The sequence below is a fragment of the Moschus berezovskii genome, chromosome 12, assembly GCF_049115385.1.
Source record: "Moschus berezovskii isolate FMDL1 chromosome 12, NW_MosBer_1.0, whole genome shotgun sequence".
In the NCBI taxonomy this organism is placed as follows: domain Eukaryota; kingdom Metazoa; phylum Chordata; class Mammalia; order Artiodactyla; family Moschidae; genus Moschus; species Moschus berezovskii.
This window is the reverse complement of record NC_142471.1, coordinates 13,711,484-13,731,129: the sequence shown is the minus strand read 5'-3', so window position 1 is coordinate 13,731,129 and position 19,646 is coordinate 13,711,484. Positions and strand designations below refer to the sequence as shown.

General features: G+C 39.2%; 1 protein-coding gene and 1 pseudogene across 9 annotated transcripts in view; one reads left to right on the top strand and one right to left on the bottom strand.

Annotated features, from left to right (window-relative positions):
• CSGALNACT2 (chondroitin sulfate N-acetylgalactosaminyltransferase 2) overlaps positions 1-19,646 on the bottom strand; it is a 72,075-nt gene that overhangs the window by 49,006 nt on the left and 3,423 nt on the right. The window contains exons 1-2 of one of the 9 annotated variants that reach the window (XM_088841878.1): positions 12,873-12,994; positions 12,168-12,304 (exon numbers count right to left, since the gene is read on the bottom strand). The exons of 7 other annotated variants lie outside the window; for them this stretch is intronic. The gene's annotated coding sequence lies outside the window, so the exon portion shown is untranslated. Of the gene's footprint in view, positions 1-12,167; positions 12,305-12,872; positions 13,014-19,646 lie in introns of those variants that run through there. One more of the 9 variants, XM_055425686.2, reaches the window with a different exon arrangement.
• Positions 12,286-13,128, top strand: LOC129555829 (ARL14 effector protein pseudogene; annotated as a pseudogene).

Genomic DNA, 19,646 nt, shown 5'->3' with positions numbered 1-19,646 from the left:
GTCTTGCCTCAGTAGTGGGAAATAACTAGCTCCAGACTAAACATGGACCTGATCCTGCCAAAAAATCTTAAAAACAAGACCTGAAAGGATCAAATTGTTTCCATGTAATTGCACAAGTCTCACAAATATTTACAGAAATATAAAAATATCTAGCATTCAGTAAAATAAAATTCAATTTTTTGACATCCAAACAAAAATGATCAGACATACAAAGAAAACACAACCCATAATTTTAAAAATGACTGAAATTGACCTAGAAAGACACAGATGCTGGAATTCACAGAAATACATTAAAAAAGCTATTACAACTATATTTTAAAGACCTTCATGTTCAAAAAACACAGGGAGAGACAAATGACATTAAAAAAAAAGAGAGAGACCCAAATTGAACTAAGGAGATGAAAATATCAATGTATGAGATTTAAAATACACTGAACGGGATTAACAGCAGGCTAAATATTTCACAACAAACTATTAATGAATTGAAGACATAACAAATTGTTCAAAATGTAGAAGAAAAAAGAATGAAAAATATGAATAAAGCACCTGGTAAACATCGATTTCTGCTTTATTGACTATGCCAAAGCCTTTGACTGTGTGGATCACAATAAACTGTGGAAAATTCTGAAAGAGATAGAATTCCAGACCACCTGACCTGCTTCTTGAGAAACCTAGATGCAGGTCAGGAAGCAACAGTTAGAACTGGACATGGAACAACAGACTGGTTCCAAATAGGAAAAGGAGTACGTGAAGGCTGTATATTGTCACCCTGCTTATTTAACTTATGTGCAGAGTACATAATGAGGAACGCTGGGCTGGAAGAAGCACAAGCTGGAATCAAGATTGCTGGTAGAAATATCAATAAGCTCAGATATGCAGATGACACCACCCTTATGGCAGAAAGTGAAGAAGAACTAAAGAGCCTCTTGATGAAAGTGAAAGAGGAGAGCGAAAAAGTTGGCTTGAAGCTCAACATTCAGAAAACTAAGATCATGGCATCTGGTCCCATCACTTCATGGCAAACAGATGGGGAAACAGTGGAAATAATGGCTGATTTTATTTTTCTGAGCTCCAAAATCACTGCAGATGCTGATTGCAGCATGATTAAAAGATGCTTACTCCTTGGAAGGAAAGTTATGACCAACCTAGACAGCATATTAAAAAGCAGAGACATTACTTTGTCAACAAAGGTCCGTCTAGTCAAGGCTATGGTTTTTCCAGTGGTCATGTATGGATGTGACAGTTGGACTATAAAGAAAGCTGAGTGCTTACTTTCAAAAGCTTTGATGCTTTTGAACTGTGGTGTTGGAGAAGACTCTTGAGAGTTCCCTGGACTGCAAGGAGATCAAACCAGTCCATCCTAAAGGAGATCAGTCCTGGGTGTTCATTGGAAGGACTGATGTTGAAGCTGAAACTCCAGTAGTTTGGCCACCTGATGCAAACAGCTGACTCATTTGAAAAGACCCTGATGCTAGGAAAGATTAAGGGCAGGAGGAGAAGGGGACAAAAGAGGATGAGATGGTTGGATGGCATCACCAATTCGATGGACATGGGTTTGGGTAGACTCTGGGAGTTGGTGATGGACAGGGAGGCCTGGCGTGCTGCGGTTCATGCGGTTGCAGAGAGTTGGACATGACTGAGCGACTGAACTGAAGTTTCACAGAGCCGGTGTGACCACTTCAAGCAGCCTAATATATATATATAATTAGAGAGCTGAACTGTATAGAAGGCTGAGTGTTGAAGAATTGATGCTTTTAACTATGGTGCTGGAGAAGACTCTTGAGAGTCCCTTGGATGGCAAGATCAAACCAGTCAATCCTAAAGGAAATCAACCCTGAATATTCACTGGAAGGACTGATGCTGAAGCTGAAGCTCCAACAATCAGGCCACCTGACGTGAAGAGCAAAAGACCCTGGTGCTGGGAAAGACTGAGGGCAAGAGGAGAAGGGGGCAACAGAGAATGAGATGGTTGGACGGCATCACTGACTCAATGGACATGAGTTTGAGAAAACTCTGGGAGATAGTGAAAGAAAGGGAAGCCTAGTGTGCTGCAGTTCATGGGGTGGCAAAGAGTCAGACACGACTTAGTGACCGAACAACAGAGTCTCCAAAGAAGGGGGAGGGGGCTAGGGGAAATATTTAAAGCAATAAGGCTGAAAATTTTCCAAATTTGATGAAAACTATCAACATATAGATGCAAGAAGCTCAATGAATACCAAATACAAAAGCCACAAAGAAAACTAAAGAAAGGCTCATGATAATAGAAATGCTCAAATCCTACTGATACACAGAAAACCCTAAAGTGAACCCTAGGAGAAAGACACATCATATACACACAAGAAACAAAGACAGTGGAGCAATGTCTTTATGAAACTGAAAGGAAAAATAAAAAAGTGTCTCTCAAGAGTGAAGGCAAAAAACTTTTTTTTAGACATTAGAAAGTTAAAAATAATTCATCATCGTCAGACCTACACTAAAGTCCTTTCAGTTCAGTTCAGTTCAGTCGCTTAGTCGTGTCCGACTCTCCGCGACCCTATGAATCACAGCACGCCAGGCCTCCCTGTCCATCACCAACTCCTGGAGTTCACCCAAACTCATGTCCATTAAGCAGAAAGAAAATGTTAGCAGTTGAAAGTGGATCAACACAAAGCAATGAAGAAACAAGAAGTTTAACTTCATGGATAATTACAAGATTTCTTCCTTTTTTTTTTTTCTCTCTTTTGGTTGCATCACACACATTGTGGGATTATTAGCCCCCCGACCAGGACTGAACCTGGGCCACAGCAGTGAAAGCACAGCATCCTAACCACTCAACTGCCAGGGAACGCCTCAAGATTTATTATTTAAATTGCTTTAAAATATAACTGAACGAAATGGCTAAATTCCTAGACAAACTACTGTAACTGACTCAGGAGAAACAGCAAATATGAACAGGTCTATAATGAGACCGAACCAGCAATGAAAAAACCACCCACCAAGAAAAATTCAGAACCAGAGAGTAGTACCAGTGAATTCAAGCATTAATAGGAATTAATATAAATTCTTCACAAAATCCTTCAAAAAACAGGATACTTCTTAACTCACTCTACAAGGCCAGTATTACTCTTGATATCAAAACCAGACCAAGATTTCAATGGAAAATAACATTCCTTAAGAATAAAGACACAAAAATCCTCAACAAAATATAAGCACACTAAATTTATCAACACACAGCACCATGACCAACTGAAATTTATCCCAAAAATGCAAGCTGGGTTTACCGTCTGAAACTCAATTAATGCAATACACGACATCAATAGAATAAAGGACAAACCCCATAAGATTGTATCAATAGATAGAAAAACATTTCACAAAATCCAGCACTATTTCCTGATAAAATCACTCAACAAACTAGGAAAGTTATTATATTTCTTCTAAACATATTTTTTACCCCAGTGTTCAGGATGGAAAGAAAATTATCTAGTGACGTTTTTACAGAGTATAACTACTCATAACATTTATCACTGCTTACTTTTAAGTCTACTGCTAAAGGCACATGTACAGTGTTTGTGTCACAATTTGGTATAATTGTTAAAACATGTAGGCTATAAAATGTTTTCCTATTAGCATGCCAAAAAAACCCCCCAAAACCAGCCCTCACACCAAAGATGTATTAAAGGCACACAGGCCACAAAGGGATGCTCCTGACTATAAATAGCTCTCCAAGGTGATAGTAGATAATTGTTTCTCCTAAACTCACAGAGTAACAAAAATATAAGCAAGATGAAGAAGCAGAGAAACCAATAGTCCAAGAGAATTCCCCTGAAGGAACAAGCAATGAAACAGATCTCTCTGGTCTGACACCAAGTTCAAAAGGAGGTAATGAAGACACCGAAGTAAAGAATTAAGAAAGCGTAGCAACAGAAATGCAGATTATTGTAAAAAGGAACTAGAAACTATACGGAGGAGTCAAGAAAAATTAGAAAATTGATTTGCCAAGATGAAACCTGAGTGAAAGGCAATGAGTAGCAGAACGAATAAGGCAGAAGAAAGAATAAGTGATCTGGAAGGTAGAATAATGGAAATTACCCAATCAAAACAGCAGGCATAAAGTTAAAAAAAAAAAGAATGAAAGCAATATTTAAGAGATCTATGGAATAATATCGGCTTCTGTCATAGCTCAGTTGGTAAAGAATCCACCTGCAATGCAAGAGACCCTGGTTCAATTCCTGGGTCATGAAGATCCACTGAAGAAGGGATAGGATACCCACTCCAGTATTCTTGGGCTTCCCTTGTGGCACAGCTGGTAAAGAATCAGTCTGGAATGTGGGAGACCTGGGTTCGATCCCTGGGTTGGGAAGATCCCCTGGAGAAGGAAAGACTACCCATTCCAGTATTCTGGCCTGGAGAATTCCATGGACTGTATAGTCCATGGGGTCGCAAAAAGTTGGATATGACTGAGCAACTTTCACTTTCATGGAATAATATAAAGCATGGGATGCAGGAAAAGCAGTTCTCAGAGGGCAGTTCATAGTGACACAGACCTTCTTCAAAAAAAAAAAAAAGCAAGAAAAATCTCAAGTAAAATTAAACAACCTAACTTACCACCTCTTCAGTCCTGAATATTCTTTGGAAGGACTGAAGCTGAAACTCCAATACTATGGCCACCCAATGCGAAGAACTGACTCATTGGAAAGACCCTGATGATGGGAAAGATCGAAGGCAGCAGGAAAAGGGGACGACAGAGGATGAGACGGCTGGATGGCATCACCGACTCAATGGACATGAGTTTGAGTGAACTCCGGGAATTGGTGATGGACAGGGAGGCCTGGAGTGCTGTGATTCATGGGGTCGCAAAGAGTCGGACACGACTGAGCGACTGAACTGAACTGACTGAAAGACTTAGAAAAAGAAGGACAAACAAAAACTAACGTCAGCGGAAGGAACCATCAGGAAGGAAACAAACAAAATAAAGATGAAAAAACAATAGAAAAAAAATCACTAAAACCAAGAGTTGGTTTGAAACAAAACTGACAAACCTCTGGCCAGGCTCACCAAGAAGAGAGAGAATCCAAATAAACTAAAAAACAAAAAAGGAGAACCTCAACCAATACCACAGAAACACATGAAAAAATATGTAAGAGAATACTATGAACAATTATATGTCAATAATGATAGCCTACAAGAAATGGACAACTTTCTAGAAGCAGCCCATTAAAACTGAGACAGAAGAGCTAATCTGAACAGACCAATTATTAAAAATGAAATACAACCTTTAAAAATCAAAACAAACAAAAAACTGCCTACAAACAAAAGTCCAAGACCAGATGGCATCACAGGCAAGAAGAAAGAGCTAATTTGAACAGACCAGTCACTAAAAGTGAAATATAATCTTTAAAAATAAAAAATCAAAACAAACAAAAAACTCCCTACAAACAAAAGTCCAGGACCAGATGGCATCACAGGCAAATTCTACCAAATATACAAAGAATTTATACTGATCCTTCTCAAACACTTCCAAAAGACTGAAAAGGAGGGAATATCCCGAAGACATTTTATGAAGCCATCAACCTTGATACCAAACCAAACAAAGATAACCACCAAAAAAGAAAATCACAGGTCAATATCTTTGATGACTATAGATGCAAAAATTCTCAACAAAATATTAGCAAACCAATCCAACAACATATAAAAAGATCATACACCATGACCACGTGGGATTCAATCCAAGTTCACAAGGATGGTTCAATGTATGTAAATCAATGTAATATACCACATTAAAAAAAAAGTCAAAAACCACATGCTCATCTTAACAGATTCAGGAAATGCATCTGACTAGATTCAACATTCATCCATGATAAAAATTCTTACCAGAGGGTACAAAGGGAATATATCTCTAAATAATAAAAGCCATTTATGACAAATCCACTGTGAAAATAATACTCAATGGTGAAATGTTGAAAACTTGTCTGCTAAAATCTGGAATAAGACAAGGATGCCCATGCTAACCATTTCTATTCAATACAGTGTTAAAAGTCCCAGCCACAGCAATCAGACCAAAATAAAAGAAATAAAAGGTATCCAAATTGGAAGGGGAAGAGGTAAAACTGTCACTCTATGCAGATGACATGATATTATGTAGAGAAAATCCTAATGACTCCACACAAAAACTACTAGATCTAGTAAATGAATTCAGCACATTGGCAGGATACAAGATTAACATTAAAAAATTTACACTAACAATAAAACATCAGAAAGAGAATATAAAGAGAATGTAACATCTTTTAAAATCACACCAAAACAACAACCAAAAAAACCCAAACCTAGGAATAAACCTGACTAGGGAAGTGAAAGACATATGATGAGAACTATAAAACATTAATAAAGGAAAATTAAAGATGATTCAAAGAAATGGAAAGAAATCCCACACTCCAAAAATTTATATGGAATCATAAAAGACACAGAATTGACAAAGCAATTCTGAGGGGGAAAAAACAAAGCAAGAGGCATAACTCTCTCTCTCTCAGACTTCAGAGAACACCAAAGCTACAGTAAAGAAAATAGTGTGGTATTGGTACAAAAACAGGACATTTGGATCAATGGAAAGAAACAGAGTCCAGAAATAAACCCACACACCTAAAGTCAATTAATCTTCAACAAACATAAAATGGGAAAAGGATAACCTCTTCAGCAAGTGATGCACAGAAAGTTGAACACCTGCATGCAAATCAGTGAAGTTAGAACATACCCTCACACCATGCACAAAAATAAGCTCAAAATGGCTCAAAGAGTTAGAAATAAGACACAACACCATAAAACTCCTAGAACAGAGCATGGGCAAAACATTCTCTGACATAAATCACACCAATGTTTTCTTAGGTCAGCTTCCCAAGGCAATAGAAATAAAAACAAAAATAAACAAATGGGACCTAATCAAACTTACAAGCTTTTGCACAGTAAAGGAAACCATTTTAAAAAAATGAAAAGACAAACTACAGAGTGAGAGAAAATATGTGCAAATGATGTCACCGACAAGGGCTTGATCTCCAAAATATACAAAGAGGCCATACAATTCAACAACAAAAAAAGCCAATTAAAAAACGGGCAGAAGACCTTAATAGATATTTCTCCAAAGAAAATATACAGATGGCCAGCAGGCACAATATGCTCAATATCATTAATTATTAGAGAAATGCAAATCAAACCTATCAGGTACCACCTCACAGCAGTCAGAATAACCAAAATTAAGAAATGGACAAATAGGAAACGCTGGAGAGGGCATGGAGAGAAGGGAACCCTTCTATACTGTTGATGGGTATGTAAGTTGGCACAGCCACTATGGAAAACAGTGCTAAGTTTCTTAAAAAACTAACAACAGAATTACCATATGATCTAGAAATTCCACTCCTGAGCATATACTTGATAACACTATAATACCAAAAGATACATGGATCCTATGTTCATAGCAGCACTGTTCACAATAGTCAATACATGGAAATAACCTAAATGTCCATCAACAGATGAATGTATAAAGAATATGTGGTACATATGTACAGTGGAATACTACTCAGCCATAAAAAAGAAGGAAATAGTCATCTGCAGCAACATGGATGCAATTAGAGATTATCATGCTAAGTGAAGTAAGTCAGAAACAGACAAACACCATATCACTTTTATGTGGAATCTAAAATATGGCACAAATGAACCTATCAGCAAAAAAGAAACAGACTCATAGACATAGAAAACAGACTTGTGGTTGCCATGGGGTTGGGGGGAGGGAGAGGGAAAGACTGAGTTTTGGGTTAGTAGATGCAAACTATTACATTTAGAATAGATAAACAACAAGGTCTTACTGTATGGCAAAGAAACTATATCCAATCTCCTGGGATAAACTATAACGGAAAAGAATATTAAAAAAGAATGTCTATGTATGTATAACTGAATCATTTGCAGTACAGCAAAAATTAGCACAGCACTGTAAATCAACTATACCTTAATTAAAAAAAAAGTTACAAGTTCTGTACTCTGAAAACTACAAAACACTGTTAAAAGAAACTAAAGATTTAAATAAATGGAAAGACAGCAATGCTCACTGTCTGGAAGACAATATTATTAAGATGGCAATACTCTCCAAATTGGTTTACAGATTCAACACAATCTCCTTCAGATTCCCAGCTTTACAGAAATTGACAAGCTTATCCTAAAACTCATATGGAAATTCAAGGAACCCAGAATAGCCAAAACAGTACTAAGAAAGAAGAACAAAATTGTAGAACTCAACTTTTCCATTTCAAAACTTACTTCAAAGCTATAGTAATCAAGAGAGCATGGAACTAGCATAAGACTAGACATATGGATCAATGGTGCAGAATTGAGGGTCCAGAAATAAACCTTCACATTAAGTCAACTGATTTTCAACAAAGGTGGCAAGGTAACTCAATGGAAAAAGAACAGTGTTTTTAATAAATGGTCCTAGAATACCTAGATACTCATAAGCAAAAGAACAAAACTGAATCTCTACCTCACCCTATAGTCAAAAATTAACCCAAAATGGATCAAAGATCTAAGTGTTTTAGAATTAAAACTATAAAACTATACACTTACAAACAAAACATAAGTGTAAATCTTTGGGACTTTAGATTGGGCAATGGTTTCTTAGATATGACATCAAAATATCAAAGGTCAAATAAAGTAGATTTCATTAAAATTAAAAACTTTTGTGCTGCAAAGGGTATCATCAAGAAAGTAAAAAGGATGGGAGAAAATATTCGTAAATCATATATCTGATAGAGGTTTGCATCTAGAATAAAGAACTCTTACTACTCAACATTAAAAAGATAAATAACAGGGAATTCCCTGGCAGTCCAGTGGTTAAGACTCTGTGCTTCCAATGCAGAGGGCATGGGCTCCATTTCTGGTCAGGAAACTAATTAAGATTCTGCATGCTGTCTGATGCAGCCAAAAAAAAAAAAAGATACGTAACCCAAAAGGTATGAGTAGACATTTCTTTAAAGATTAAGTCTACAAGCAATATAAAAAGATGCTCAATATCATAATCCAATAGGAACATGAAAACCACAATGAGACACTGCTTCATATGCACTAGTGTATAGTTCAAAGTGAATCATAGGGGGAAGGGGCATGATAGGGGAAGGGGATTGGAGGCATGAACTACTAGGTATAAATAAGATACAAGGATGTATGTATAACACAGGGAACACAGCTGATATTTTATCATAACTTTAAATGCAGAATAATAACCTATAAAAATATTGAATCACTATGTCATACACCTGAAAACTCAAATAATATTTTAAGTTAACTACACCTCAACTTAAAAAAAAAATCACAAAATGAATCATAGTTCTACCTGCAAATTATAAAACTAGAAGCATAGGGGAAAATCTTTGTGCCCTTGAATTAGGCAAAGATTTCTTTGATATGTAACTAACAGCATAATTAATAAATTGAACTTCAAAATTTGTGCTCTTTGAAGAACACTATTAAGGGAATGGAAAAACAAGTCACAGACCAGGAAAAAATATGGGTGAAGCAAATATATGATCAAAGACTTATATTCAGAATATATTTTAAAAAGTATCAAAATGCAATAATAAAAAAACAAACACAATAAAAAAATCAGCAAAAGATGTGAAGAAACACTTCAAATAAGAACATGAAAAAAATACTCAACACTGTTAGCCATTCAGTTCAGTTCAGTCGCTCAGTCGTGTCCAACTCTTTGTGACCCCATGAATCACAGCATGCCAGGCCTCCCTGTCCATCACCAACTCCCGGAGTTCACTCAAACTCATGTCCACCAAGTCGGTGATGCCATCCAGCCATCTCATTCTCGGTCGTCCCCGTCTCCTCCTGCCCCCAACCCCTCCCAGCATCAGACTCTTTTCCAGTGAGTCAACTCGTCGCATGAGGTGGCCAAAGTATTGGAGCTTCAGCTTTAGCATCAGTCCTTCCAATGAACACCCAGGATTGGGTGGACTGGCTGGATCTCCTTGCAGTCCAAGGGACTCTCAAGAGTCTTCTCCAGCACCACAATTCAAAAGCATCAATTCTTCAGCGATCAGCTTTCTTCACAGTCCAACTCTCACATCCATACATGACCACAGGAAAAACCACAGCCTTGACTAGACGGACCTTGGTTAGTAAAGTAATGTCTCTGCTTTTTAATAGGCTATCTAGGTTGGTCATAACTTTCCTTCCAAGGAGTAAGCGTCTTTTAATTTCATGGCTGCAAACAGCATCTGTTAGCCATTAGGGAAATACAAATTCAAAACACCACAGTGGTTAATCTTAGATGGGCTAAAATTTAAAAGCCTGATGTTAGTGACAAGTGGAGGAGTTGGAACTTCCATACACTGCTGGTGATAATCCAAGATGGTTTCAGTTTCTTAACAAGTTAAATATAAGCCTATCATTCCATTTCTAGATATTTAACCAAGAGAAATGAAAGTATATGCCCATACAAAGACTTGTACACAAATGTTCAAAACAGCTGTACATGAAACAGCCAAAAACTAGAAACAACTCAAATGTCCATTAACAAGTGAATGGATAAACAAACTAGTACAGCCATACAGCGGAACACTGCTAGCAGTAAAAAGGAATAAACTACTGATATAGACTTCAATGGGTTTCCTCAATGGCTCAGTGAGTAAAGAAGCCACCTGTAACAGGAGAGACAGATCGATCCCTGGGTCAGGAAGGTCCCCTGGAGGAGGAAGTGGCAACCCACTCTAGTATTCTTGCCTGAAAAATCTCAGGGACAGAGAAGCCTGACAGGCTACAGTTCAAAGGGTCACAGAGAGATGGGAGTGACTGAGCTTTAATATAGATGAATCTCAATAATTAGAAGTCCAACAATAAAAAGAGTACAATGAAAGACTATGATTCCATGTATATAAATTCAAGACAATGTAAGGTAATTTGTGGTGACAGAAAGCACAGGAGTCAGTGGTTGCCTGGAATGGGGTGAGAGTAGGGGAAGGTGAAACCAGGAAGAAATTATTAAAGGGCACAAAGAAACTTTTGGTAGTGATGGATATGTCTATCATTTTGAGTGTGCTGATGATTTCAGGTAGACATGTTCAAATCATCAAATTTTATACTTTAAATATGTGAAGGGTATTATAAGTCAATTATACCTCAAGGAAGCTGTTTAAAAAATAAAACCAAATCCGATTTAGTTCGAGTAGTAGTGCCAAAGAGGCATTTGCAAGTAAACTCCATTTTGGTCATTTGGACAAGTACAAAGATTTATTAACAACAAATCTGTATTTAAAAAAACAAAACTAAGAATACCCCAAGCTCCATCCCTACAAAAATAGAACTTGGATTACTCTGAAACTCTCATTCATCTTTTCTATTTGCCTTGTGATTTTGAGACAAGAAGAGAGTATTAAAGATAGTTCATTCTACAGTACTGATCCCTACATAATATGACCTTTCCAGTTCCTACCCAAACATTTGATTCTATAATTTTATGGAACTACTAATAAACTTTTCAAACATCACTTCCAGAATGCTTACACTGCAGGATGCCAAACTAACTTCTGCAATAAGAGTAGCCTACTGTCTTCTGCAAAATACAAGCAATTCATTTGAATCTGAATATTTTCAAAGTTCTAGTCTGTATAATCTTCCTAAATTTTCTGTGCAGAATAATTTCTTATTAAGTTTTCAAAAACTTAATACATAATTTTGAGTTCATTTAAACAAAGTCACAAAAATTATTAGGAAAACAAAGACTGTCAGTAGACTAAATATGAAGTACAAACATATGTGAGAGAGGGAATTAGAACTTTTTATTTCTTGAGCAACTGATGAATATTCCAATGATACATGGATTCTTTAATATGTTACTGAATAAATGTTTTGCAGACATTTAGAAATACTGATTACCAAAAGGCAGTGTGCAGGCCGTTCTCTCGGTGGTAAACGCCCGGAAGAGCTGAAACGCCTGTGCTCAGGCCGCGCTCGGAGGCGGCAGGTGGGGTGCGCGCTCCGTCGGTGGAGAGCTCGAGCTAAAGTTATGTCTGCCTTCTTCAGGGGATCTTCCCAACCCAGGGATGGAACCCAGGTCTCCTGCATTACAGGAGGATTCTTTACCAGCTGAGCCACCAGGGAAGCCCCAACATGAAGACTTAAAATATAAGAGAAATTTTCAGTACCTCTGTTTTTTAAAAAGGCGTATTCCCTGAGCTGTCAGTGTTCACATTCCCTGAGCTGTCAGTGTTCACGTCATATGAGGAGCAAATATCCAGTACTTGTGTTTACTACCTCAGGGTGATCTGCTGGAGAGTGATCTCTAGGCGAAAATCAGAAAGAGGAAATTGACTAGAATCAAGCATGATGGATCCATGTTCAGTTGGAGTCCAGCTTCGCACCACAAATGAGTGCCATAAAACCTATTATACTCGTCATACAGGTTTCAAGACTTTGCAAGAATTGTCATCAAATGACATGCTTCTCCTTCAACTGAGAACTGGAATGACACTTTCTGGGAACAATACAATTTGCTTCCATCATGCAAAAATTTACATTGATAGATTTGAGGATTTGCAGAAGTCATGTTGTGACCCATTTAACATACACAAAAAACTAGCCAAAAAAAATTTACATGCAATTGATTTAGATGATGCCACTTTTCTGAGTGCAAAATTTGGAAGACAACTTGTACCTGGTTGGAAGCTTTGTCCAAAATGTACACAGATAATCAATGGAAGTGTGGATGTTGATTCTGAAGACCGGCAGAAAAGAAAACCTGACTCAGATGGAAGAACTGCTAAAGCTTTGAGGTCGTTACAATTTGCAAACCCAGGAAAGCAAACTGAATTCGCTCCAGAAACTGGTAAAAGAGAAAAAAGAAGGCTTACCAAAAATGCAACAGCTGGTTCAGACAGGCAAGTGATCCCGGCAAAGAGTAAGGTCTACGATAGCCAGGGTCTCCTGATTTTCAGTGGAATGGACCTCTGTGACTGCCTCGATGAAGACTGCTTAGGCTGCTTCTATGCTTGTCCTGCCTGCGGTTCTACCAAATGTGGTGCCGAATGCCGCTGTGATCGAAAGTGGCTGTATGAGCAAATTGAAATTGAAGGAGGAGAAATAATTCATAACAAACATGCTGGATAATTTTGTGGTGTCCAATTGTGACCCTTTCTGTATTTCTAAAGTTCTGTAATTCTAAAGATATATGTTAAAGTTGGTTTTGCCAAATGACACATATGTACTCAGTGTGCACTAAGGCTGCCTTTTGGGTGCCTTAAGATAAATTATTTAATGTAAATTTAGATGGACTGTCTTATTACTCAGCAGTCAGTTCTTGAAGCCTGTCTGGTTCGATGTAAAGAAGTAATGTATAGGCAATCCTCTGTACAATTCCCATGTCCATAAATTTCCATGGCACTGATACAGTTAAATAAACCAGTTCCTTAAAAGCAAAAAAAAAAAAAAAACAAAAGGCAGTGTGCATTCAACAAATATTCTGAGTACCTATTGTGTGTCCAGGCACTGCAATGAATGAGCTGTACCCACCACCCCCCAGCAAATTCATATGTCGAAATCCTAAACCCCAATATGGAAGTATTAGGAGTCAGGGCCTTTGGCAGCTAATCAGTTCATGAAGGTGAAGCCCTCTTGATTAGGACTGGTGCCCTTATGAGAGAACAAAAGTGAAGTCGCTCAGTTGTATCTGACTCTTTGCGACACCATGGACTGTAGCCTGCCAGGCTCCTCTGTCTATGGGATTTTCCAGGCAAGAATACTGGAGTGGGTTGCCACTTCCTTCTCAGGAGGATCTTCCCGACCCAGGTATTGAACCCAGGTCTCCTGCACTGCAAGCAGACTCCTTACCTTCTGAGCCAGCCAGGGAAGCCCTATGAGACGACAAAGTAGCCCTCTTTCTGCTTTGTGAAGATACAGTAAGATAAAGCCTGAAAGAGGGTCCTCACCATAACCCAACCATGCTGGCGTCCCGATCTCAGACTTGAGAAATAGACTTGTTATAAGTCACTCAGTCTATGGTCACTTGCTCAGTTGCGTCTGACTCTCTGTGACCACACAAACGGTAGCCCACCAGGCTCCTCTGTCCATGGGATTTTCCCGGCAAGCATAATGGAATGGGGTGCCATTTCCTCCTCCAGGGGATCATCTAGACCCAAGGATCTAATCTGCATCTCCTCCACTGCAGGCAGATTCTCTGCCTCTGAGCCACGGGGGAAGCCCTCAGTCTACAAGGACTTTATTATAATTGTCCAAACTGACTAAGAGAGGCACAGTGCTGGGTGTCAAGAACAAGTAAGGTCAGATGAATTAATTCTGACGACTGTTTCTGGGGAAAACTAAACTTACGGATTTCATAAGTTTACCAAAACTAAACTTATGGTACATGGATTTCAGCAAGATAAATGGCAGTAACATCAATATCATTATAGATAAAGCAGAAAATTGTGCCAAAGGCAGCCTGCAGCACAATAAAAAAGAGTCAAATCATAGCTACTTAATAGCTATGTAATCTTGAGCGTAACACTTAACCTTTCTGGGCTTGGTCTGTAAAAAGAAATGGTTTGTCTGGATGATGAAAGATAAACTAAAAATATACACACACACACAGATAAACTAAAAATACACACATATATGGACACACATGCACACACATTCTTATTTTTTGGAGGACAAATTTGATTTAAATGCATATGCCCTTTAATTCAACAATATGCAATTCCATGTTTAAGATTCTAAACTATAGAAATATTCATACTAATATATAAAGTCGAGGCATAAGGTATCTGCTAGTGTTATGAGTGTCAGTGAGTGTTAGTCGTTCAGTCGTGTCCAATTCTTTGTGATCCCATGGACTGTAGCCCACCAGGCTTCTCTGTCCATAGAATTCTTCAGGCAAGAATACTGGAGTGGGTAGTCATTCCCTTCTCCAGGGAATCTTCCCAACTCAGGGATCAAACCCAGGTCTCCTACACTGCAGGCAGATTCTTTACCATCTGAACTCCAGGGATATAACAGCTAAATAAAAGCAATTTAAAGTCCTTCAATAGGGGAAAGGTTTTGTAAACTGCAGAATGTCTACCAGAAAACAACAGAATGTCTATCTAAAAGGGATGAAGCAGATCCAGATGCGGCTGACATAGATAATATCTATACAATGGTGTTCAGTTCAGTTCAGTCGCTCAGTTGTGACCGACTCTTTGCGACCCCATGAATCACAGCACGCCAGGCCTCCCTGTCCATCACCAACTCTCGGAGTACACTCAAACTCATGTCCATCGAGTCGGTGTTGCCATCCAGCCATCTCATTCTCTGTCTTCCCGTTCTCCTCCCGCCCCCAATCCTTCCCAGCATCAGAGTCTTTTCTAGTGAGTCAAGTCGTCGCATGAGGTGGCCAAAGTATTGCAGTTTCAGCTTTAGCATCAGTCCTTCCAATGAACACCCAGGATCGATCTCCTTCAGAATGGACTGATTGGATCTCCTTGCAGTCCAAGGGACTCTCAAGAGTCTTCTCCAGCACCACAGTTCAAAAGCATCAGTTCTTCGGCGATCAGCTTTCTTCACAGTCCAACTCTCACATCCATACATGACCACTGGAAAAACCATAGCTTTGACTAGACACTAACTACAAATACTTCTTTCAGGTTTTGTCTGTATAATAGTCTTGGGAGCCAGATGGTCTGAGTTCACACATCTGCTCTATCACTTTCTAACTCAATACAAATTTCTGAATCTCTATAAACTTCAGTTTTCTCATGTGTTAGGTGGGGATAGTTATAGAATCTACCTTAGAGTGTTATTGTACAAATTAACTAAGCAAAACGTGACAATCATTAAGTGTTCAATAAGTGTTTGGAATTATTTCCCATTACGGAGATCCAACCAGTCCATTCTAAAGGAGATCAATCCTGGGTATTCATTGGAAGGACTGATGCTAAAGCTGAAACTGCAATACTTTGGCCACCTCATGCGACGAGTTGACTCACTGGAAAAGAGTCTGATGCTAGGAAAGGTTGGGGGCGGGAGGAGAAGGGGATGACAGAGAATGAGATGGCTGGATGGCATCACCGACTCTGTGGACATGAGTTTGAGTGAACTCCGGGAGTTGGTGATGGACAGGGAGGCCTGGCGTGCTGTGATTCATGGGGTTGCGGAGAGTCGGACACAACTGAGCGACTGAACTGAACACAAAGTTTTGCTTTGTTGATGCTGTTAATGGTTAAACCTATCAATCTTTTCCTGCACGACTTCTCAATTTTGGCTTCCCGACCAGAAATAATTCTAGTATAAAATTTATTTCCTCAAATAGTCAATTCTTCAGTTCAGTTCAGTTCAGTCGCTCAGTCGTGTCCGACTCTCCGCGACGCCATGAATCACAGCACGCCAGGCCTCCCTGTCCATCACCAACTCCTGGAGTACACTCAAACTCATGTCCACAGAGTCGGTGATGCCATCCAGCCATCTCATTCTCCGTCGTCCCCTTCTCCTCCCGCCCCCAACCTTTCCCAGCATCAGAGTCTCTTCCAGTGAGTCAACTTGTCGCATGAGGTGGCCAAAGTATTGCAGTTTCAGCTTTAGCATCAATCCCTCCAATGAACATCCAGGATTGATCTCCTTTAGAATGGACTGGTTGGATCTCCTTGCAGTATAAGGGACTCTCAAGAGTCTTCTCCAACACCACAGTTCAAAAGCATCGATTCTTCGGCAATCGGCCTTCTTCACAGTCCAACTCTCACATCCATACATGACCACGGGAAAAACCATTGCCTTGACTAGACGGACCTTTGTTGGCAAAGTAATGTCTCTGCTTTTTAATATACTATCAAGGTTGGTCATAACGTCTTTTCATTTCATGGCTGCAATCAGCATCTGCAGTGATTTTGGAGCCCAAAAAAAAACAAAGTCTGACACTGTTTCCACTGTTTTTCCATCTATTTCCCATGAAGTGATGGGACCAGATGCCAAGATCTTTGTTTTCTGAATTATGAGCTTCAAGCCAACCTTTTCACTCTCCTCTTTCACTTTCATCAAGAGGCTTTTGAGTTCCTCTTCACTTTCTGCCATAAGGGTAGTGTCATCTGCATATCTGAGGTTATTGATATTTCTCCCAGCAATCTTGATTCCAGCTTGTGCTTCTTCCAGCCCAGCGTTCCTCATGATGTACTCTGCATATAAGTTAAATAAGCAAGGTGACAATATACAACCTTGACGTACACCTTTTCCTATTTGGAACCAGTCTGTTGTTCCATGTCCAGTTCTAACTGTTGCTTCCTGACCTGCATACAGGTTTCTCAAGAGGCAGGTCAGGTGGTCTGGGATTCCCATCTCTTTCAGAATGTTCCACAGTTTATTGTGATCGACACAGTCAAAGGCTTTGGCATAGTCAATGAAGCAGAAATAGATGTTTTTCTGAAACTCTCTTGCTTTCTCCATGATCCAGCGGATGTTGGCAATTTGATCTCTGGTGCCTCTGCCTTTTCTAAAACCTGCTTGAACATCTGGGAGTTCACGGTTTACATACTGCTGAAGCCTGGCTTGGAGAATTTTGAGCATGACTTTACTAGTGTGTGAGATGAGTGCAACTGTGCGGTAGTTTGAGCATTCTTTGGCATTGCCTTTCTTTGGGATTGGAATGAAGACTGACCTCTTCCAGTCCTGTGGCCACTGCTGAGTTTTCCAAATTTGCTGGCATATTGAGTGCAGCACTTTCACAGCATCATCTTTCAAGACTTGAAATAGCTCAACTGGAATTCCCATCACCTCCACTAGCTTTGTTAGTAGTGATGCTTTCTAAGGCCCACTTGACTTCACATTCCAAGATGTCTGGCTCTAGGTCAGTGATCACATTATCGTGACTATCTTGGTCGTGAAGATCTTTTTTGTACAGTTCTTCTGTGTATTCCTGCCACCTCTTCTTAATATCTTCTGCTTCTGTTAGGTCCATACCATTTCTGTCTTTTATCGAGCCCATCTTTGCATGAAATGTTCCCTTGGAATCTCTAATTTTCTTGAAGAGGTCTCTTGTTTTTCCTATTCTGTTGTTTTTCTCTATTTCTTTGCATTGATCACTGAGGAAGTCTTTCTTATCTCTCCTTGCTATTCTTTGGAACTCTGCATTCAGATGCTTATATCTTTCCTTTTCTCCTTTGCTTTTCGCCTCTCTTCTTTGCACAGCTATTTGTAAGGCCTCCTCAGACAGCCATTTCGCTCTTTTGCATTTCTTTTCCATGGGGATGGTCTTGGTCCCTGTCTCCTGTACAATGTCACGAACCTCCGCCCAGAGTTCATCAGGCACTCTATCAATCAGATCTAGTCCCTTAAATCTATTTCTCACTTCCACTGTATAATCATAAGGGATTTGATTGAGGTCATATCTGAATGGTCTAGTGGTTTTCCCTACTTTTTTCAATTTAAGTCTGAACTTCGCAATAAGGAGTTCATGATCTGAGCCACAGTCAGCTCCTGGTCTTGTTTTCGCTAACTGTATACAGCTTCTCCATCTTTGGTTGCAAAGAATATAATCAATCTGATTTCGGTGTTGACCATCTGGTGATGTCCATGTGTAGAGTCTTCTCTTGTGTTGTTGGAAGAGGGTGTTTGCTATGACCAGTGCATTCTCTTGACAAAACTCTATTAGCCTTTGCCCTGCTTCATTCCGTGCTCCAAGGCCAAATTTGCCTGTTACTCCAGGTGTTTCTTGACTTCCTACTTTTGCATTCCAGTCCCCTATAATGAAAAGGACATCTTTTTTGGGTGTTAGTTCTAAAAGGTCTTGTAGGTCTTCATAGAACCGATTAACTTCGGCTTCTTCAGCATTACTGGTTGGGGCATAGGCCTGGATTACTGTAATATTGAATGGTTTGCCTTGGAAACGAACAGAAATCATCCTGTCATTTTTAAGATTGCATCCAAGTACTGCATTTCGGACTCTTTTGTTGACCATGATGGCTACTCCATTTCTTCTAAGGGATCCCTGCCCACAGTAGTAGATATAATGGTCATCCAAGTTAAATTCACCCATTCCAGTCCATTTTAATTCACTGATTCCTAGAATGTCGACGTTCACTCTTGCCATCTCCTGTTTGACCACAGGACCTTGATTTGCCTTGATTCATGGACCTAACATTCCAGGTTCCTATGCAATATTGCTCTTTATAGCACCGGACCTTGCTTCTATCACTGGTCACATCCACAACTGGGTATTGGTTTTGCTTTTGCTCCATCCCTTTATTCCTTCTATAGTTATTTCTCCACTGAGTTAATTCTTACAATTTATTAAATAATCCATGCTCTTGACACTAATTTGAAATGCCACTTTAATCAAGGCAAAATTCATACATATATGGAAGTCTATTTCTGGCCTCTAAATCCGGGGTTAGCAAACATTTTAGGTAAAGGGTCAAGTAGTAAATATCACCACCAGTCAACTCTGCCTCACAGCACAAAGGCAGCCATAGAAAATGAGTAAATGAATGGCAGAGGTGTGTTCTAAAGGATACTGAAATTTTAACTTCATATAATTTTCATGTTACAAACTATTCCTTTTTTTCCCAACACTTAAAAATATAAAAGCCACTCTTAGGTCACAGATCGTACGAAAGTAGGATCAAGTCTGGTGGTCAACCAGACTTGGCAACCCATGCTCTAAA